The sequence below is a fragment of the Pleurodeles waltl genome, chromosome 3_1 (assembly GCF_031143425.1).
Source record: "Pleurodeles waltl isolate 20211129_DDA chromosome 3_1, aPleWal1.hap1.20221129, whole genome shotgun sequence".
NCBI lineage: Eukaryota > Metazoa > Chordata > Amphibia > Caudata > Salamandridae > Pleurodeles > Pleurodeles waltl.
Genome location: NC_090440.1, coordinates 319,452,672 through 319,475,670, shown reverse-complemented (window position 1 = coordinate 319,475,670; position 22,999 = coordinate 319,452,672). Strand labels below are relative to the sequence as shown.

At 43.0% G+C, this 22,999-nt stretch overlaps 1 protein-coding gene across 3 annotated transcripts in view; it reads left to right on the top strand.

Annotated features, from left to right (window-relative positions):
• Positions 1 to 4,489: 4,489 nt before the first annotated feature.
• Positions 4,490 to 22,999, top strand: part of LOC138284064 (tropomodulin-3-like) — a 257,423-nt gene continuing 238,913 nt past the window's right edge. Inside the window, exon 1 of one of the 3 annotated variants that reach the window (XM_069222468.1) lies at positions 4,490 to 4,619. The gene's annotated coding sequence lies outside the window, so the exon portion shown is untranslated. Of the gene's footprint in view, positions 4,620 to 5,527; positions 5,550 to 11,860; positions 11,882 to 22,999 lie in introns of those variants that run through there. The other 2 variants (XM_069222470.1, XM_069222469.1) reach the window with 2 other exon arrangements.

The window sequence follows — 22,999 nt, the reverse complement described above, 5'->3', positions numbered from 1 at the left end:
TGCTATTTTTTCGCAATGGCTGTCCCGTCACGACGAGATCCTGTATTGCTGCTCCCGTCAGCGCAGCTGTGTCGTGAACGCATGCTGCAGCATTTTGGAGCGACACTCCTGGGACATTTGGAGTGCGACTGGTCTCTGTCATTCAGACCGGTTTTGGATTGTGTGCAACCCGTGTTTCGATGCCTTTGGTGCTCGTTTGAACATGCACTGGCTCTCTGTCTCTCATTGCAGCGCCCTCCAATGGTCGATACTGATCTGTTGATGTTCCCGATTAGGGCTCATTCCCAGACTTGTGTACTACGGATGCGCTTGCTTCGTGAGGCAGTTTATGAGATTCCCTTCCTGGAGGAAGATGGTATTGTCTCTTTCATAGGCCCTGCACGGGGTGCCGCCCTGAATGGTTTATGGGCTTTAGATCACACCTGCTCCATGGTACTTTGTGGCGTGGATCTTCCGATATTGACATATATCGAAGTGGAGGAACTCCTGCGTTCTATTGCTTCTATCTGACGATTGGATTTTTACGAAATTGACACTATGTTGAATTTGGTTTTATGATCACATGTTACCTAAATTTATGACTTTGTTGTCTTCTCACCTTGTCGAAATAATTGTTTTAGGTATTGTTTATATTTAGGGCATCCTTTTATATTATTGGAACCACTTGCTACCGACAAGGGGAGGGTGTAGTGTGGTTAGTTTTACGTATTCATTGCGCTTTAGCCTCAGGCTTTAGGCCTTTGTGCACTTTGCCCTGAATATATTTTATTCATTTGCTGACAGCTTAGAGCCTCTGTGCACTTTGCTCTATATGCTTTTTATTAGGCTCCGTACTGTTATTTTTCAAATAGCCAGTTCTACGGTGTTTTTTTTTATTCATATCACACTGTTTTGCCTACTTCAGCACTGGAGTTCTCCATAACATATTTACTCTGTGCTTCAGTCAAGGATACAGTCTGGTACATTGCCGATAGACGTGGTAGGAGTTTAGACTTGGCATTCCTGCGTAGGGACATTTTGTGATCACGATGACATGTTAGTTATAAAATCACTTCCTTGTCCCAATACACGCAGAGGGAGATTCCGACCAGGGAACCACAACTAGACGCTGACTGCCCCGTTGCAGATGCTGAACCAAGATCACAGGTCTTTGCTCAGGTATGAGGGCTGATGTCTCCACAGTGATTCTAATAGGCAAGCTAGAAGCTTAACATGCTGTGCTCTAAATAGAACAAGCAGAGGGAGAGTAGAAACTGTTAGACAATATGATAGCTTTGTTCTTATGTTTTACTCTCCTGGTGACTATTTCAATCCTACTGTGTTGTATCGTTCTGGTTATTGCGGCTCACGCCTTAATATCTAAAATACAGTTGTTTTATTAAAACATTATATAAAACTTATACTGTCTTTGTCATTTGTATATGAGATCATATTGGAAATAAGAGAGTTGGTTTGGATCTGAGTAACCACGACTTCCCTGAGAAGTTCCAAAGATGTCATGCGCTCGGCTGCCAAATCATTCCTTCCACATGGGAGAAATGAGGCACTGCTAGTTAGCCGGAGCAAAAACCGGATTTAGGGTGACAGAGTTCTTTACACGTGGGTCAGACTCAGTCCCCCACACCGTTATAGATCCTGCTACCTAGAAATCCAGTAGTCTCATTTAGAAAAATGAGAGCCCATGCGACAAGGGAAGATTTTTTTTTCAAAATAAGAGGGTTGGGGTATGGCCATACCCCCACCCCAAATAAATGGGGGCAAAGTTGTTCTGCCCACCAGTGGGCAGATGGGGCAATTACCCCTGATCCACACCCTGGGAGGGAGAAAGTCTACCAGATGCCAGGGAATTTAAAAAAAAAATAGTGAGGTGGTGGCTAACAACCAGTATGGGCCTGGTTATGCCCCCACCCCAACTGAAGGGAGTAACAGTCTTTCAGCTCTCCCCCGCACACTAAAACATCTAATCTAATCCCACACCAAGCAAGAGGACATTTGATTATTTTGGGTTTTCGTTTTACATTTGGGCCATGAGAGCTTGGCTAACTCTCAAAATCGTCCCACTTGGAATGGTGAGGGCTGCACTTAATGGACTTTGGGACGGTGCCATGTAGAAAAATCCTCAAGACCTAGACACATCTGAAAACTAAACATCTGGGTGATTCCAGGGTGGTGTGCTTCACAGGCACCCCACACCATTGTTTTACCCACAATGCCCTGCAAACCTCCAACTTTGCTGGAAATCACATATTTTTGTGATGGAACCTTCCAGAATCTGCAGGAATCCACAAAATTCCTATCACCCAGCATTGTCTCATCTATACTGATAAAAATTCTGCTGCACTTGTCAGCCTAAAATGTTTTTTTCTCAAACTGCCCTTATTGACCCGCTTTGGTTCCCCCTCAATTTCGACATGTTTTTGGCTCTTCCCTGTCACAAGCACTTGGCCCACCTACACAAGTGAGGTACCATTTTTATCGGGAGACTTGGGGGAACGCTGGGTGGAAGGAAATTTGTGGCTCCTCTCAGATTCCAGAACTTTCTGTCACCGAAATGTGAGGAAAAAGTGCCTTTTTGGCCAAATTGTGAGGTTTGCAAAGGATTCTGGGTAACAGAACCTGGTGAGAGCTCCACTAGTCACCCCATCTTGGATTCCCCTAGGTGTCTAGGTTTTAAAAATGCACAGGTTTGGTATGTTTTCCTAGGTGCCAGCTGAGCTAGAGGCCAAAATCCACAGCTAGGCACTTTGCAAAAAACAGGTCTGTTTTCTTTGGGAAAATGTGATGTGTCCACGTTGTGTTTTGGGGCATATCCTATCGCGGGCACTAGGCCTACCCACACAAGTGAGGTACCATTTTTATCGGGAGACTTGGGGGAATGCTGGGTGGAAGGAAATTTATGGCTCCTCAGATTCCAGACCTTTCTGTCACCGAAATGTGAGGAAAAAGTGTTTATTTGGCCAAATTTTGAGGTTTGCAAAGGATTCTGGGTAACAGAATCGGGTGAGAGCCCCACAAGTCACCCCATCTTGCATTGCCCTAGGTGTCTAGTTTTAAAAAATGCACAGGTTTGCTAGGTTTCCCCAGGTGCCGGCTGAGCTAGAGGCCAAAATCCACAGCTAGGCACTTTGTAAAAAACAGCTCTGTTTTCTTTCTGAAAATGTGATGTGTCCATTTTGTGTTTCCTGTTGCGGGCGCTAGGCCTACCCACGCAAGTGAGGTACCATTTTTATCGGGAGACTTGGGGGAATACAGAATTGCAAAACATGTGTTATTGCCCCTTGTCTTTCTCTACATTTTTTCCTTCCAAATGTAAGGCAGTGTGTAAAAAACACATCCATTTGAGAATTGCCCTGTAATTCACATGCTAGTATGGGGACCCCAGAATTCAGAGATTTGCAAATAACCACTGCTTCTCAACACCTTATCTTATCTTGTGGCCATTTTGGAAATACAAAGGTTTTCTTGATACCTATTTTTCACTTTTTATATTTCAGCAAATAAATTGCTGTATACCCGGTATAGAATGAAAACCCATTGCAAGGTGCAGCTCATTTATTGGCTCTGGTTACCTAGGGTTCTTGATGAACCTACAAGCCCTATATATCCCCGCAACCAGAAGAGTCCAGCTGACGTAAAGGTATATTGCTTTCAAAAATCTGACATCGCAGGAAAAAGTTGCAGAGTAAAACGTGGAGAAAAATGGCTGTTTTTTTCACCTCAATTTCAGTATTTTTTTTATTTCAGCTGTTATTTTCTGTAGGAAACCCTAGTAGGATCTACACAAATTACCTCTTGCTGAATTCAGAATTTTGTCTACTTTTCAGAAATGTTTAGCTTTCTGGGATCCAGCATTGGTTTCACACCCATTTCTGTCACTAACTGCAAGGAGACTCAAAGCACAAAAAATAGTAAAAATGGGGTATGTCCCAGTAAAATGCCAAAATTGTGTTGAAAAATGTGGTTTTGTGATTCAAGACTGCCTGTTCCTGAAAGCCAGGAAGATGGTGATTTTAGCACCGCAAACCCTTTGTTGATGCCATTCTCAGGGGAAAAAACACAAGCCTTCTTCTGCAGCCCTTTTTTCCCATTTTTTTTTTTTTTTAAACTGAATTTTTGTTGTATTTTGCCTAATTTCTTGGTCTCCTTCAGGGGAACCCACAAAGTCTGGGTACCTCTAGAATCCCTAGGATGTTGGAAAAAAGGACGCAAATTTGGCATGGGTAGCTTATGTGGAGAAAAAGTTATGAGGGCCTAAGCGCGAACGGCCCCAAATAGCCAAAAAACGGCTCGGCACAGGAGGGGAGGCCTGGCAGCGAAGGGGTTAAGTGACCTGCAAGAAAAAATAAAACAACTTCAGCTGCCCCAACTACACTGCATCACAAGGTTTCAGCTTTACAGATACTACACGCAACGTAACTAAGACGTGACGTTTTTGTCACGTGATTTTACGCCGTCGCTCAGCACTTTCCTCTAATGGAATATAGTCACCACCTTCTTGTGGAGCACCCTGTTTCCGGGTGGGAACGGCTGAGAGCGCATGCGCATTGCCTTATACTCGAACTTTGAGAAGATTGAGCTTCAACATTTCTCCTATCGGGAGTAACGTACAGGGGTTTAAGGTAAGGACTTGGAGTTCCGGTATCCAGTGAGTTGAGTGGATTTCGTGGAGTGGGTATTTGAGACCTTCCCGGAGCGTGTGGTGTTTGTCTTACAGGAAATGTGCAGAAGGCAGGCAGGTAGAGTTGCGAGTAACTAACTGCGTGCACAGCCCTTCCTGCTGCCCCGAACACAGGGCAGGGCATGGCATGTCAGTAAACTGAGGTTGATAAATGTATAGCTGTGGTAACATCTGTATCCTCCGTGCCTCTTCCTGCAGCACATTGGGGAGAAACCAGGGTGCCGCTATGTAGAACCGAGGGCGCTCATTCACGGAACGACTGGGCAGAACTGCGTCGACCTGCATCTTTCAGCGCCCAGAGCCGGTTAACTAGCCCCGGTCTTTTCCCAAGAGCTTTAAAGAGAGATCGCCCTACGATTAGCGTGGGAGTAGCCTGGGCAGGGAGTGACAGGCGCCGTCTGGCCGCGGGCACAGCCCTTCCTGCTGCACACGCCACAGCTCACACTGTCTTACAGAGGTGAAATAATGGCACGCTGGCGTTAGGTGCCAGCCCAATGTGATATGACTGGTTGGACCCTCCAAACGACTCACTCGAGAGGAATGGCACAGGGAATCGCGTACCCGGGCACATAGGGCATTAACCTCTCTAGCCTGTGAGGTGGTAGTGAGGGAGTGGTCCTGCCTTTGCTGCACCGCTCGGGTACGCGAAAGGCAAAAACACAGAGACGTATTTTTTGGCGTTTTTCTTTGAGATACCCAGACTGATAGCCTACTGAAATCTGACGTCGTAAGTCAAACATTCTTGAGTTTTGATAGTGAGGCTGTGATGCAGACTAGTTCTACACCTCCGTGTTGAAGCAGTTGTCGCGGTTTTGATCTGCCAGTGCTTGGAGTATCTACAGAAAGGGAATGATGAGTGTCCGTTATTGTTGTAAGTGTTATCTATCGTGTTTATCCAGTATCAGAGATTGTGATTGTTGGTACCTGCTTAGTGCCCTCATTCCTTGCTCTTTCATGCATACGTTACAGCCCTGTTGATTTCGCCAACAGTAGAGATTGGTGGGCTTTGTAGCCTAGTGCATATATTACTACCAGGTTGTACACAACACCTATGTATTGATACTTACTGCTCTGTATTACCCGTAGCAGGGACCCTATATCAGTGCTTAATTTTGTGCTTGTTGTTTCCGGTGCTGAGCACCGGCACTTATTTTTGGGGGCCGGGGCTTATTCTTCTGCCTCAAGAATTTGCTACGAGCAAAAGACATGTGAAAGACGGATGAATGGAAAAACGAAAAAGCGTCACAAAGGTAGAAAGTGGAAAGCTGAAGGGGTAGGGAGTGGATTTATATGGATTGAAAAGGCCCGAGATGGCTTCAGGATTACACCCCCTCAGTATTCCATGTTCACTTGCAGCAGCCGCGTGTTTAAGAAGAGGGCTTTGGGCACCTTTTTAATTACAAATTAAGCACTGCCCTATATGCAGTGATTTCAATAGGACAATAAAACTGCGGGTGCTTACTATTCCGGAGTGCTTGGGAGCTATTAAGTAGTACCACAGTAGTTTCCCATTATAAGTAATGCACCCGTGCTGAAACGTGCAGGTACTCTCCCTTCCACGTTAAATAAGCAAAGGGACATTTAAATTGCTACCTTAATGTTATACTCCTCCAGACACAACGTCAGGATCGGATGGATTGGAGATGGTTTCATGTTCGTTTCTGGTAATGCTTTATTTACACATCATAAGAGTGTAGGGGTTCTGGTTTGCACTTGTGATGCAATCGAGGGTGATTTGGCTTGGTTGCAATTACTAATGCTGTATGCTTCCTCCTGAGGCATGCCTAAACCTTCGCTGTATGCGAGAGACGCCCTTGGTGTTTCATGCCAAGTACTACGATTTCTCCACTTTACCCTTGATAAAAAGGACATACCATGAGAGCAGACAGATCGCAGGATATGGCAGAATGCCCAGCGTCCGTTCTCCGTTGCTGACAAGTGCTTCCCCGGGGATCTATGGGTTAGGGGAAGTAAACTGGCTTGAGCGATGACTATTCCTCCATAGCTCATGCTCGGACCCCGACTTAAAGCTGCTGTTGCATGTGACTGAAATGTCAGGCGAGTTAGACTCGTTTTACAAGCGAACTAGGGTTAATCACTTAGTTTATGAGAAGTCACCGAGTCACAGACTGCGCTTCCTAACTAGCATTGCTTTGCTCATCTGTTTCGGGGGTGAGGGAGGGAGTATCCATAGTTAATAATTGTAAGTTTATATGTGTATTTTTTTTAAACGCATTATTCACGTGGAGAGTGATTTACGTTGAAGTACTCCGCCTGTGTGGGTGGAATATAAACACACATAATCTGTCTAACAAGGTCTCTGGACGCATCCCTTGACCTGCCAGTGAATTGCACTCGCGGCACACGATGTTTTTCCACAAAACAGCTAAAGCTCGGAACACCTACTTACACGCCTTCTTGCTGCCTGCTAGAAGCCTTTTAGTAATTTATCCCCCACCCTCCCCCCCACCACCACGCTTTACCAGGCGGGTGCAAACGGATATGTCCAAGCTTCCAGACTGTCGATCTGCACTCTAAACACAACCGCGCTTCATCTCCTAGGGCAACTATAAATTGTGGTGGTGGTGATGGGTAGGTGCTGATTGGTCAACAGGCTAAAGCCTTTCACAAAATAAAGTGATTTTCCCTTGTGTAGCTTTTGTTCCTTAGGTGTAGAAGTCCGTAGTTGTCGCCTGTGATTGTGTGACTCAACATGAATGAGGTACAGTGATTTCGACTAGACTGTCCTCTTACAGGTCCTGTTTAAAAGTGAAGCTGCTGACGTTATGCTTTGTAAAGCTACGAGAGTCACGGTGCATTGTGTACCCTGTAACCACTGTCGACTTTTCTTTGAATTGCCATTGATTTGATTTAATATTTGCAGTGTTATTGATTGCTACGGATTACAAATAATTGTTACTACCTGTTTAATGACTGAAAATTACCAATACATGCATAAAAGGCTAAAACATGGGTTAGGAATACATTGTTGAAAAGATTCTGAGTTTCTGTCCTGAGCACTCATAGTAAAGCTGTGTTACCTTGGGTAGAAACCCAGCCTCCTTTTAACTAGAACTGTGCATTTCTCTGTTGAAAATCCCCTACATGCACCTAAATGTGCCATCTCTTCAAACAGAAGAAGGTACCTGGGGAAAGATTCCATTGTTAGCGGACAAAAGGGACGTGGTGTTCCCCCTAAGACGCTGATGTGCAACAAATCAATGTGGCACAGGCAATTATGTAGCACAAACCTAGTGAGAAGACTAGGCAGTGCTGTACATTACACTGGGAAACTATCGTTGTGAATATCAAGTAGGGATTTTAAATTTTTAGGCACTTAGGGCCAGATGTATGAAAGCTTTCCCCTATGTAACAATCCAGTTCTGCGACTTGGTAACCATTAGAAATGGGAGTCTCTAGTTGGCAGTCAGTTGACACCGTGTCCAAGTAGGGATCCTCACGCAAGTTAGGGTACGGGAGAAATACAGCTCAGATAACCACTGCTCACCAACTTGGTAGCTACTTGTTAAACTTTATTTCGGCAAATATTGCCATAAAAGTCCAGACAAGAGATGTGTACAACATACATATATACATTTCACAATTAAATATAAGATACAATACATACAGTTGGCAAGAAATATATGGATGTCTCCATGGTTAAGCAGTACCGCGTATAAAAATATAAGTAACAATTTATAAATTAGTTAAAAGCCAGAACTAAAAAAATTAATTAACTTGGATCGAGGAAACAGTGCATCATATACCTATACAAGGAAGGGAAAGAGCGGGCCACCTAGCAAAATATTACAGTTTGTGACCAAGTCATTTTCTGATAAGGTACACATTAAATAAAAATCTACTCGTGCCAAACACCACTAATTGTGAAGTATTAGTCTGAAATATGCGCTCTGCTTCTTTGTAGGATCTAACCCCCACATATTTACAAACGGGTTTGATCCAACAATCCCTTGGTTTCTTGTATACTGGGCAAAAGAAGAGTAGATGAGCAACATCTTCTTTAGCCCCTAAAGTACAGAGAGTGCACAATTCACAACCTTTTACCCCTCCCCAATTGCATGTGTAAGCATTAATCTGTAAGACTCCATACCTAAACTGTAGAGATAATGTTTTTGCCAATGTAGGACCCACCTCATCCAAAAATTGTTCGAATTTAGGTGAATCTTTTATGTTAAAAAAACTCAAGGTCAGAATACCAGTCGATGAGCTATGCAATAGCTCTCCGTTGACATAAGACCAAAAAGTGTCCTTTACATATTTCCTGGTACATGTTGTCATATTCTGAGGAACTTCCCATAGGTGTGATAAACCTAATCTCTCATACCACTTAGATACATATTTTAACCAAGGGGTATTCATATGACCATCTATCTGAGTTAATTCAGTCAATCCACTCTTGTAGTCACTCAACTCCGTGGTTACCCATAACCTGACCCAATACAGCAGTGGTCTTAATAACGCTTGATAGTCTGCTCTTTTAAGATTAATATCAAGGAAAACAGGGACTAGAGGAGTTCTTGTCGGTATTTTAAGTAGCCTTCGTACAAAGTGGTTTTCAGTTTTTCCAAAGTTGTTGTTACAATAGTAGCCCCAGAGTTCAGCACCATAAAGGGCGGCCGATTGGGCCTTCGCTTTATATACTTCAAGTGCCGGTGAGATTGCTTTAGAATAACTAGCTCCGTGTACTTTTAGAATAGGCATTGAGTTTTGTTTAAGGGATAAGATGCTTTTATCCATCTGTCCTTTCCAGGACAGGTTACTATCCAGCATTAACCCCAAATAATTAAAACTCCCTACCTGTTCCAGTTTTTGATTCTCCAAGGACAGATTATTCCTGAGGGATTTCTTGGGGTTTATGGACATATACTTAGTTTTGGTAGGATTTATTTCTAGCCCCTTCCCCACACAATACTTCTGAAAAGAATCCACCAAATTTTGCAAACCTCTCGGAGTTTGAGAAATAAGGATGGTATCATCGGCAAATAATAATGCCGTAACCGGCTCACCACCTAGCTTCGGGGAGTCATGTACACAATTCCTTAAATAGCTCAGAATATCATTAACATATAATGAGAAGAGTGTAGGTGCTAACACGCAACCTTGGCGCACACCACGGTCTACAGGTATGGCCCTTGAGGTTTCACCTTCTTTTCCCCATCTAATTTTTGCATAGTTCCCTGTGTGAAGCTTGATAAGTTCTTTAAGTAGTTCCCCAGGGACCGCCATGTTCCTTAATGTAATCCACAACGAATTGCGCGGAACAAGATCAAAGGCGGCCCTTAGATCCACGAATGCCACATAGACTACCCTTCCTTATGTTTATATACTTCCAACAGATGCACATAAACCTAAACACCTGGCCAACCGTACTGATTTTTACTCTAAAACCAGCCTGATATTTGGTTAATATTTTAGTCTCTTCAATCCAATCTAAAAGCCTATTTAAAATGTGTCTGGCATATATCTTTTGAAAAATGTCTATTAAACTTATTGGGCGGTAATTACTTGGATCATAGCGATCACCTTTTTTAAAAATTGTTATGATTTCTGCCCCTTTCCATGAATCGGGGATCGGTGTGCCTGCCACAATAGAATTACTCAGGTAATTTATATAAGGCCCCCACACATCCACATCATATTTTAGTAGATCGCCGGGAATTTTATCAGGGCCTGGGGCTTTGCCCATTTTCACAGCTAATAAAGCCTTATTAGTTTCTTTTAAACTAAAAGTTAATGGAGCAATACTCATCTCTTAGTTTGTCTCATGGTCCCCCAAGGGCAAACTCTCCTTTTTGTTAGCATAGAGCTTAGTGAAGTGATCACACCAAGTATTTTCATCTAGGAAAATATCCTTTGTTGATCTACCCTGCTTATTTCCCTTAGCGATTAAATTCCAGAACATGCTCTGATCCCGTAACTTAGCTGCATTCAAGAGATCCCCCCAAAAAACTTTCATCCCATGCTTTTTTAGCTTGGGCCATAGTGTTTTTGTAGGCTAATCTACCGCTTTTTATGTCCAAGCGATTCCCGGATTTTACTGCCTGGATCAATCTTGATTTTGCTATTCGACAATCTTTATTATACCATGGGTTCGCTGTCTCAAGATGGTTCCTTATCCTATTACCATCTTTTTTATAGATTTTACTCAATAGTGGAGTTAGTGAATCTACCAGCTTAAGATGTAAATCAAGAACACCTTGCGTTCCCACTAATGCTGACTGTAAGTCTCCTACCGTTTCAGTAAATACATTGTAAATATTTATCAGCGTCTTTTCTGTTCCCAAGATGTATGGCCATCTTAGAGCACGCCTGTTATTGGTTACCTCTAGCTCCGCGACCGTGGTATTTAATACGGTCTCTTCTTCGGATCTAATAATAGATGATTGAGAGTCTAGCCATAGTTGGAGGGGGAAATGGTCACTCTCCGTCCTATGGTCTATCTTGAAATCGATTAATTGGTCCCATATATTCTGGGTAGCCATTACAAAATCTATATGTGACCTGGAATTTCCCTTAAAATAGGTTGGAGCTGCTGGTCTGTCTGATCGGAATCGACCATTACAAGCCCTTAGATCATGTACCACAGTCAACTGTAAAATCTGTAAGGCGGCTTTTGTGCTTTTAACTGAATTTGCAGATTCTAAGGGCAGGTTATCATTAGCAGCATCTTGTTCATCAAGTAATTTTTCCAACCCAAGACAGGCTCATATTTACAGTTAAAATCCCCACCAACTAACACCTTTACATTATCTCCTAATGAATCTAAAAAGGAATCCAGGAGTTCTACCACCTCTGATTCCTTGTTAGATGGGGACGGTCTATTATATATATTTATTAAATGTATAGTTTCTTTCCCTCTTGTATCAATTTTAAGGCCTAGTAGGTCCGGAGAGGGGATGGATAACTGGGTGACATCTATTTCTAGAGTCACTTTAACCCAGATAACCAATCCCCCTTTGGCTCTACCTCTAGTTGATGGAATAGCATAAGAACAGTATGTTTTATACCCCAACCTATGGGGGGTTTCTACCATCCAAGTTTCCTGTAGGAATATGATATCGTAATTCTCAATATAGGAACACCATACCACATCCTCAAGGTTCCTGGCTAAGCCAGCTATATTCCAAGATATCAGTCTAATATTTGTTTTCCCTTTTACACAGGGTGAATCTAATACTATAGGTAAGTTGTCTTTTTCTGTAACATCCTCTGGTTCAACTAAAGGATTTAACTCTTTGTCTTGATTATAGTCTTTACTAACGTTATTACCCTCCCTAGACACTGTGAGGCACTTATCAGGTACGCCCAAACTGATTACCTCACTCAAAATAGAATAAGGGGATTTAACGCTGTCTACCACTTTAACTGTCCTTGAATTTCTGGGGCTCGAAGGTACTATAAGTTTCGGTTCTAAATATTCTATACTCTGTGTTTTTGTTCCCACGTCTGGGTATATACTAACATTTCTGTGATAAATTCCCCTGCTTGTGGGAGTCAATCGTTTTCATCCAAAGTACTCAGTACCGAAAATCTATTTTCAATTGGAGTATAAAAATTTGTGTTTCTTCTATTAGTCAAGAGTCTGTGTTTTTTAGAAAATTCTGATGTACTGGCTAAATGTCTATAAAAATAACCCAGGGGGTGCACACCCACGTCAGACTCCTCTACATCCAAAGAAGCTGCTCTAAGAAGAACAGTCGCAACATGTTGAGGGTGCCTAAAATTAACAATTACACAATCCCCCTTACATTTTTTCCTCGTGTTTCCGATCCATGGTACCCATCTAGTAGACAGTATATGATCGGATAGATGTGGGGGGAAACCACAATTTTTGTTTAACCAAGCAAGTGATTTCCGTTTGAGAGAATCATGTGATTCCTCACGGAAATTCGTTGCTGTTGGGTCTAAGGGAGGAACATTCGAAAGGACTATGACATAAGGTTCACAATCAGGTGGAAGATTAATATGATTTGGTCTGTTCACGGGAGTAGTGTGCCTCGCAATATTAGATGCAGCTGCTTTCATATGAGAGGTACTATCCACCATACATGGTGGCTCCCTAGGTTCTGGTAAACATGACCTCTGTGCTACAACCAATTGTGCAGAGTTATCAAATTGGACGGGAAGCTCAGGCTGTTTCATAGTCTGTTCCTTACACATCTTATCTAAAAGACCACCCAACCTAGATACCTCCATAGATAACAATTCAATTTTTTCCATAAGAGGTTTAGTCATATGGTCTAGTTTCTCCTCAAATAGCTTAGCGATGTGACCCAAGAGATCACAATTCTCATCTTCCTTATTATTTGTAATCTCATTATTAGCTACATTGCTTCTATGACCATATTCTATTGTTGGTTTAAGATGTATGTTCCCCCGCTTGATTTGCGTTTTTCTGCATTTTCTAACAGCTCTCTTAGGAGGAGAGAGAGGAGGAGAGTGAGACAATGCAGACTCACTCGGGGGCTCCGATGGGTCTTGAATTAGTGGTTCTAAAACTAAGGGTAAAATGGCTGAATTTTCCAAGGGGAAAGCTTCAATATTAAGGGGATCCACCATAATAGAACCGCTACCATCTTCTACAGAAGAAAACATTTCTGAGGTGGACTCCTTCCCTAGGGATTTCCTTCTATCAATGTTTATCTTGCTCACCATTTTAACCAAGTAATTATCCAGGGTGGAAATATTTTTAGCCATTCTGCACCACCCTCACATGTATAACAACCACTACTAGTATTGATAAAATACTCGATGGTCTGTCTAATTTTATAGCCCTGCCCTACGCAGAGCTTTTATATCGTAACAAAGTATAGGGCACCTACATATATCAGCAATAACAGCAATAACACAGAACACAGAACAACAAGTGTATATGACCCAGAAGACACAATAACTCAATTAAATAGAGCCCAAGTATACAGCTTACTAAAGCGCTATCGGATTAAGTAGAAGCAATTAACAGCTTAGCGAATTGGCCCAACCCGACCCCTTCCGGACCCCTAACGGCCACACAACGGCCCGCCCTTTGCCCGGGCTTAGCCCGGCGTGGTCCCGCTCAGCCAAGGGCAGGATCGGTTTAATAGCGCCTTTGGGCGCGCAAAATACGTTGGCTCCGCTCCGCTTCCGGAGTGCAAGGGGACCTGGGTAATGTAGTCCCCGTCCTGTCCCGTCAAATGCTCCCCCCACACAGCGGTCGCGATGTCAAGCGACGGCGGGGGGGAGACGTGGAGGCCAGCAGAAGGAGCAGCAGCCCCGAAAACCACAGGGGCACACAGGTATGCAACACGATGCGGGCGTAGGTAAATTCACTGTAATCTCTGACTTGGCCTTCGTGACGTAAATGACCAGCCAAGATGTTTCCAGTTTCCGTTGCTTACAAAAAGGAGAGGCGTGAAAGGAGACTTGGGGTTTTAGGAAACCAAAAATGAAGATGGAGACAGTTCCAAATGAGTAAGAACGGCAAGCTGATAGGCTGTAGTTTTCAACTAGACTGCGCCTTTGGCAGACGCGGTAATCGCTCCTCCTATAGGACAGTAAATGTCTTGCTTACATATGTGGCAATTTTCAACAAATACGCACCAAATCATTGAGTTCCTTATGGATCCGTTTCAGGGCCGTGCTGGATTTGTCCGAGGCACCCTACGACCCTTGTTCTGGCGGCTGGGGGGAGGGAGGTAGCGGAAGGGCGAGGGTCAGGTGAGGTCGGGGCACCGCGGGAGCCGGTCTATCGGCGGAGGGCGGGCATGGCTCCTGCGCACTGCTGCTCTTCCGGATTGAGGGGATGGGTACCGCGCGCGAGCTCCGCCGCCTCGCGGCAGTCGAGTGCCGCCGCTGACAAGTCGCCGCGGCCTGCGCGCCCTCCTGCCTCGCCGCTCGTGCCTCTGTATCCGCGGCGCCAGAGGCCTCCCTTGTTCCGCCTTGTTTGCCCTCACCAGTTGACTACACAGCTGCAGGGCGCCCCGCGTTCGGTCAGTTCGTCTCAGTTCGTCTCAGCGGCTTCCCAGCCTAAGACGGCTGGAAAAGCTCAAAATAACGGCCAGGCAACAGGGACCACTGCTGGGGAGTAGACTGTGCCCCCCTCAGCCCACTTCCCCCGCACCACGGCACCGACAGACTTCCGCCAACGAGAGCCACCCGTTGTGGTAGCTACTCACAAGCAGTCAGGCTTCACTCGGAGGCAATGTGTAAAGTATTTGCACAAACATACAGTATCATAGTGAAAACACCACAAAAGGACTCCACACCAGTTTAGAATAATAGCCAACATTTATCCAAATTAGACAAGACCAGATCGACAACAACCCAACATACACAAAATGAGATCACATTTTTTAAGTAAAAAGAGTCTTAATTCATAAGAATCAATGGATGCGTTTTTTTTTTTTTTTTTTTTAGCACAAAGTACTTGATATGCGTCAATAAAGCCACTGTGGCAAGGGTGTGTCAGAAAAGCAAGCAAGGCATTGATTCTTTGCTTGCAGGGAAGGGATGCATCGACCTCAGTGATGTTGAAGTTTTGGCGCCCAGGGATGATGTGTGGAAAATCCGGATGCATGGTAACAAAGAAGTTGTGCTGCGCTTGCAATGTATCTATTTCTGCAGGTGTTGTCGTTTTCAGCAGCTGCCGCAGTGCAGGTGCTGCAGCGATTTTTCTGCCGCTTGGCTCAAGTGCATGGATTTTCACTCAGGTTGTACCAGCTTCTCCTTCCAGGGACTGGATGAGGAACCACTTGGCAAGTCGGGGATCTCAGCAAGAGAGCCCAGGTGCTGGCAGGTGAAGTCTCTGATGTCCCTGAGACTTTTTAACAGGAGACCAGCTCAGTCCGAGCCCTTGGAGAAAATTCACAAGCAGGATACACAACAAAGTCCAGTCTTTATCCTCTCTGAAGTAGAAGCAGCAACTGCAGGCCAACCCAGCAAAGCGCACACAGCATAGGGGCAGTACTCCTCCTCGCAGCTCTTCTTCTTGTCAAAGGTTCTGCTTGACCCAGAAGTGTTCTAAAAGTCTGGGGTTTTGGGCCCACTATTTGTATTCATTTCTGCCTTTGAAGTAGGCAAACTTCAAAGCAGAGTCTTTGTAGTGCACAAGACCCTGCCTCTTTCTTGCCCTGCCTCAGCCACACTCTAGGGCAGAGGTCTTCAAACTGGGGGGCGGGCCCCCCTTGGGGGGGCCTCAAGTGATCCCAGGGGGGGCGCCAAACTCTGGCCAAAAGAAATATTACACAGATAACATGCCTTTGTTTTAAGCAGAAGCATGTTATTGCAGTTTTAAAAAGTTAACACTACTTAACTGCAATGTTTAAATAAGTTTAGACATATTTAAACATTGCCATCTTTCTAAAATAATTGTGAAAAAGTCTGAGGGGGGGGCCCAATGATTTTTATTTTTCAACTGGGGGGGGCGTAGTGTTAAAAAGTTTGAAGACCACTGCTCTAGGGGGTTGGAGACTGTATTGTGAAGGGTCGGGCCCAGCCCTTTCAAGTGCAGGTGTCCGCTCTTCCCTCCCACTCTAGCCCAGAAAGACTCATCAGGATATGCAGGACACACCTCAGCCCCCTTTGTGTTACTGTCTAGAGTGAATTCATAAACAATTCAACTGGTATTCTAACCCAGACGTGGATTCAGCAGCCGCGCAGAGGCACAGAAAGATTAAGCAAGAAAATGCCCACTTGGTAAAAGTGGCATTTTCAAACTTACAATCTAAAAACCAACTTAACCAAAAATCAGTTTTTAAGTTGAGTTCTGAGACCCCAACGTCCACATCTCTATCTTCTCCCACTGAGAAACTACACTTAAAAGGCATTTAAAGGCAATCCCCAGGTTAACCTATGGGAGAGATAGGACTTTCAATAGTGAAAAACGAATTTGGCAGTATTTCACTGTTAGGACATGTAAAACACACCAGTACATGTCCTACCTTTTAAATATACTGTACCCTGGCCATCGGGCTATCTAGTGCCTACTGCAGGGGTGCCTTAGGAACAGGAAAATAAAAGGTGGTTGATGCTGTAGAGTCCGCACATCCGTGGTTATGATGACAGGCTAGTTAGTCAAAATTACAGTATTAGGGTGCTAGGTCCGGTATGACACCCAACCACCCAAATCACTGTAAGATGGTTTCAAGAGAGTAGTCTCGGGGCATCAAAATAAGTTGACACATGCTCCAAAATGGTAGGCCATTATAAGCCCAAAAAAGGAACATAGTGCAGCAACTCTTGTGAAACCATCTTACAGTGATTTGCTCTTCCATTCCTATTGGTGAATAGACACTTTCTCTTCGTTGGACTTTGACGTGTCAATCTACATCCATACAAATGATTCCATCTATTTGCATTATACTTTGCCTTGAAAAAGTCCTTTGGACGAAACACGTGTTGGCTATTTTGTGTATTTCAATACTCACCAGAAATAAAGATCATTCGTTGGAAGAAGAAGAATTTCTTTATGGACTTTGCCATTTATTGTTTGTACTACCTTTTGGTGTGCTCTGGTATTGTGTCAAATGTAGGGGTGCCTTACATGTACTAAAAGGGAAGGTTCGGACCTGGCAAGTGGGTGCACTTGCCAGGTCGACATGGCAATTTAAAACTGCACACACACTGCAGTGGCAGGTCCGAGACATGTTTACTGGGCTATTCAGGTGGGTGGCACAATTGGTGCTGCAGACCCACTATTAGCATTTGATGTACAGGCCCTGGGCACACATGGTGCACTATACTCAGGACATACTAGTAAATCAGATATGCCAGTCATGGGTAACCAATCATAATCACAATTTACATAGGGAGTACTTGCACTTTAGCACTGGTCAGCAGTGCTAAAGTGCCCAGAGTACCAAAACCAGCAAAAACGAAGTCCAGCACACAGTCACAAATACAGAAAGTGGAGGCAGAAAGACAGGGGAAACTATGCCAGCTCTAACAGTAACCTGTTACAGACTCGCAAAATAGGTTTGCAAGTTGCTATTCAGAAGGGCCGTGTCTAGGCGTCCCTTCTTCATAGCGAGTCACAGGGGATGTAAGATTGTTTTGCACAACACGTTGACAGTTACCACCCACTTCAAGTGGGTGGTATCCCACTCGCAAATGGGAAGGGTCCCCATGGGACCCCTTCCCCTTTGTGAATGGAAGTGAAAATAGTTTTTTAAAGCAGGTAGTGCACCCACGGACCACTGCCTACTCTGAAAAAATGAAGAAAAAATCTTTTTTTTTTTGTTTGAAATGTATCCCATTTTCCTTTGAGGAAAACGGCTGCATTTAAAAAAAAAAAAAAAAAAAGGGGGTTTCCTATCCCCAGCAGATCACCATCCCTGTGAGTGCGGCCATTCCCAGTGGGGTTGCAAATTGCGACCTACCTCATGGATATTGATGAGGTAGGTCATTTGCAACCCTATTGGGGATCACAAACAGTGTTAAACACACTGTTATACATCTCATTTGGCAATTTCCTAATATCAAATCACTAAGATTTGCTATTAGGAAATCGCAAACCCAAACCTACGTACATCTGGACCCCAGAGATTGTTATTTTCTTAGAATCATACGTTGTTGAGCCAACTACTGAGCCGTGATTCGAACCTGGCTTCTTGAATTACAAGATCAGCAGGTCTAGCCACTAAATCTCATCTTCTCAAGTATCATGCGTCTTGAAATTTTATATTGCTTGCCCTCAGTCTATTTAAAAATCGTGTTTATTGAACGATTTGCTGTCTGTGTAATTCAGTGTTTAAATCAACTGGCTGATGCCTCTAGTGTTTCATTTACAGAAAGCATCTTTAGCCACCATTAAGAAAATATTTTAAATCCTAAAGGCTTTAAACCAATTCATTAAACTGAGATGTAGGCATTTCCAGTAAATGAAAAATGTTGACGTTGTTGATGTGTGCGGGTTCCATTCTTCCCCAGCTCCTTCACTCCCATGTTAAATTTATTTAAATTGTTCACATCTGGAGAAGGAAACCTATCACAATTTGCTGGGATTTTGCGTGGGACACCTGTAAATGGTGTATTCAATGGTGGAATACTCAGTCGAGCTTCAGATACAAGATTGCTGTCCTTTTATTTAAAAAACAAACCAATAAAAAGAAATTCACCCCATTCTTTAATTCCAGAGTTTATAGAATTAAAAGGGTCATGATCCTGGCATGAAAGGATTATAGAGAGGCAGTAACCAGAAAGTAAGTTGTACCCAAAGTACCTGATAGATGGCACTGAAATGCACAGTTTTTGTTTTTTCATATTGTGTAGTGAATGGAAGGTGTAGCCTCGACTGTTTGTGACCTTAATGTTGCAACTCGTTTAATAAGTAGGGCAATTTCTATTTTCTGTAGCTTAGTGCCATGTACAAGTCTTTTCCCACTTATAACTTAGTATGGTCCTTTTCCATTGCCTCCAAATGAAGGTACAACATAAACAGGAGCTGCTCATCTTATTCTGCACTTGTGAGGTACTGGACATTCAGGCCCAGAAGGAAAGACCAGATTAGTTATCCTCAGCAGCTCAGCGTGCTGAATGTTTGTATCTAGTGCTTCTTATGGCACTTTTATGGAAGTGCATGTGGAGTACCTTTTGCAGAGTCCTACTTGCATGGGTCATTTAAAAAAGAGTGGAAAAATAAGGAGCCTAATCCTTAAAGTTGCACCTCGTTATACATAAAGCAAGGGTGCACAATAGACCAATACTCATTGCCAGAGGGGATCATGGAGATGTTGCATAGTATGTAAGAATATGTCAACATAATCACTAAACCAAATACGACGTTATAGTAATTTGCAAGGATAAATTAGTAAACTTTTATTTAATACATAAAAGACAATAGACCCTAAAGAAAGGGTAGTCACATGTGTTTGTATTTAGAGGGGCATGTACATCTGAGGGAACTAGTTCAAGAATTAAGTTAGATCCAAATCAAAACTTCAGGGTTACAAGAAATATGACTACCAATCAATTCATTGTCTTTTCAACATTGCTCAAGTTATCTATTGGAATATTACTAATGGAGAATAGAGGATTGCTTAGAACTTAGCCCTGTGTGACGAGTAAGCAATAGACAATTTTTAAAGCATTTTTGCCTTACCTTCAGCCATAATATGCAATTCTGTTGGTTATTAGATTGACTTGCTTTTGTGACTGACATATATATATATATATATATATATATATATATATATATGTTTTTTTTTTTTTTGCAGTGCACTTCTATTTCACATAGCCATGGCAAATGATAACAGGCAAAGAATAACACAAAGGGCCAATGTGTTATGGTATTAAATAAAAAAACCTGTTTGAATAATAGTTTATAAAGTCAGTTATTGAACATACTGCATACACTAGATTGAAGATTTTTTGCTATTATAATCCGAGTTAATTCTAATCTCTATAATCGGAGTTAATAACTGGATCATTTTCTCTAAACTGTCCTATGATGGAACTAAATATACCACAGTTTTCATATGCAGCACTGGCCTTTACTAACCAGCTTTGTTTAATACCGTAGCTCTTGGGTTTGCTGCCAGGCTTTTGGCTTTGCCAGTGTTTGTTTTGTCATGGCTTCTGCAAAGGTTTACTGTTTGGGACGCTGCCAGGTTCTCCTCCACAGTAATTTAAAAAAGTGCCTTAAAGTTAAAAAAAAAAAAAAAAAAATCTCAAAAAGTCTACTTTTCCATAGTAGCCCCTGGCACTAAAGGGAACTACTTTGTGTGTTTCTGTGCTCCTTGTGAAAGAGTAGAATACGATTGCTCACAGTCAAGTTCACCAACGGCTGGCCCGTTACCCTGTACTTTATGCTGTAATAAGTGGAAGAAAAATGTGAACACCAGGGTAACAGAACAATTAGTGAAGAGGGCTGCTTGAAATCCCCTGTAAGTATTATATACTAGTAATTTTTGTAAAATCTAACAGTTTTGGGGCTAACACCAGACGTACAACAGAGAACTTCAAGCCCTGGTTAAGAGCTTTTAAACTGCACATATCGTATATCTCACGACCCTAGAGTTACCCTTCCTAAGTGTTACACAAGAACGCTCCACAGAATAGCTTGGAACTGAGTTCCCAAGTAAGTTTTGAAACTGTTGCATGCCTTTTTTTTTCAATCTGAGCCTCCAAAGATGGCAACACTGAAGTTTACTTTAATATACAGAGGTGACGTGAAACAAGATATTTTCTGCTGTTTCACTATGGACATTGAACAACCCTCATTACTTTGTGCATGAGTACGTTTTGTCATGGCATACCTGGATGTGTTGCTTCCGTAAACATATTGCAACAACAGCTTCCATTGTGTTAAATTTTTATCCTCTAATCGGCTGTTTTGAGCTACAGTAATGCAATAGATTCGCAGAAGGGCATTTCCAAAGGGAGGAAGAGGTTCTTTTAGAGAGTACAGAGTGAGTAGAAGAGGAGGTTACAGTTTAGAAAAGAGTCAAATTTGCAAAATAGTTAGGGGGAATGTTAGGCTTAAATGGTAATGAAAGGAGTGAGGTGGATGGTTAGCAACTGCAATGGTGAATGAAGGAGGCAAAGAGTGAGTGAGAACTTCAGCGCAATAGTACCAGCAGTGGATTACAAACCTTTGTCAAGCTACTTCCTTGCATAGAGGACTAAATATCGCATTTTGTTGATTTCCAAAGTGGAGAAGAAATGGCCTGGTCTGAGCTCTGCTAAGCCTTCCGCTTCAAGCATAGCAGAAGGCCCTTTTCTACATTTCCTGGTTTCCAGTCATGTCATGCTGCTTTTGTATGACTTGCATGTTCCACCAGTAGTCTTTGTCTTCAGGTACTATCAGCTGTTAAAGTGATCTGCTATGCAAGCAGTGCAGCAGGTTTTGACTTTGGTGCGGAGTTGTCAGAGTTTATCATTGTGTTACTATTATTTGAGGTGGGCTGCTGCATGTACGATGCTCTTCCATGAAGACATGTCTTTTAGGGATGCTTGTTGTACATGCTGTTATATGTAGGCATTTTTGAAAAGTACTCACTGCTTGTTGATTGACTCTAGTTTTAGGTAGGACTGGTGTATCTCTGCCTAAATGGTGGTCAGTCCTTCCGATATACTGTGTCAATGAGGGGAGATCTTTAGTTAGAGTGGCACTTCATCTGCATACTGGTGATTCCTGATGTTTTTTTCAACAATTAAGACTCGTATTGTCTCCACATACAATTTGGGGATCACTGCTGAGATGTCTTAGCTTTATGGGGAAGGGGAGTTTGACGATTGGGCTTGCTTGTTCAACTATGATGCAAGCCAGTCCAGCAGGACAAATCTGTCAAACCTTATATGGAAAGCATGGTGTTGAATGGGGCTCAGCCGCATTCAGTGTTTTAAGGCTGCAGCAAAGTTGAGCAGTACTAATACAGATGGATAGCCTCTGTGGAATATTGAAGATTTACTATTGAGTACCTTGCTCCCAGGGGAGATTATGCCATTAGGTATCCAGTAAAGTCAAATCCCAAATAGGGATTGAGGTACAAAGGTTTCTTACTCCCGCCCCCTCCCCCCCATCTCATTTGACCTTGTTGTTACTTGTTCCCTGTGACCCCCACATCAGTATACCGCCACTCTACCACCATCTTAACCCCCACCAACACCACCCCAACTACCGCCACCCTAAGCACTACCACTCTAATCCGTCCATGGTCACCATCCAAACCACCACTACCAATATCGTGCCCTAACCTCCCCCTACCCTAAATACCACCCTATGCACCAACACCCTTCCACCACTACTACCCAACCGCTACACAGCCCTATGTCCCTCGCCACTACCACCCTTCACTAAATATGGCCCTCAATTCCTGTTGAAGCTCTTCATTTTTTACCAACTATTTTCAATTCATTACTTGATTATTGTTTTAAATGGAAAGCTGTAGCCTACGTTTTCATTTGTTTACTCGAGTAACTTGCACCAACATGAAATTATGCATAAAGGTATCCAGTAAATCTAAGTCACATCAAAAATTAAGAATCATTTTCATGTTATCTGTAGCTGTCTATCAACCTATGAGCCTTATCCATGGAAATCAGTATCTGAACAGTGGAGAAGAACTCTGATAGGCTGTTTCTCTGAAACCTAGGGCGAGTGATCTCTGGGCAGATCTACATTTGCACAAATAATATTTGATTTCCTAATACATTTTAATTGCTATGCAGTTGAAATAAAACATTGTTTCATCACATAACATTATATGCTTTTAATAAAGCGGCCTACAAACGAAGTTAATTGTGCTTCAAAGACTGTTGTGTTGGCATTCCTTTCTCTTCTTGTTTGTCCTCATCCTCCTCTCAGAGCATGGCCTCATTACG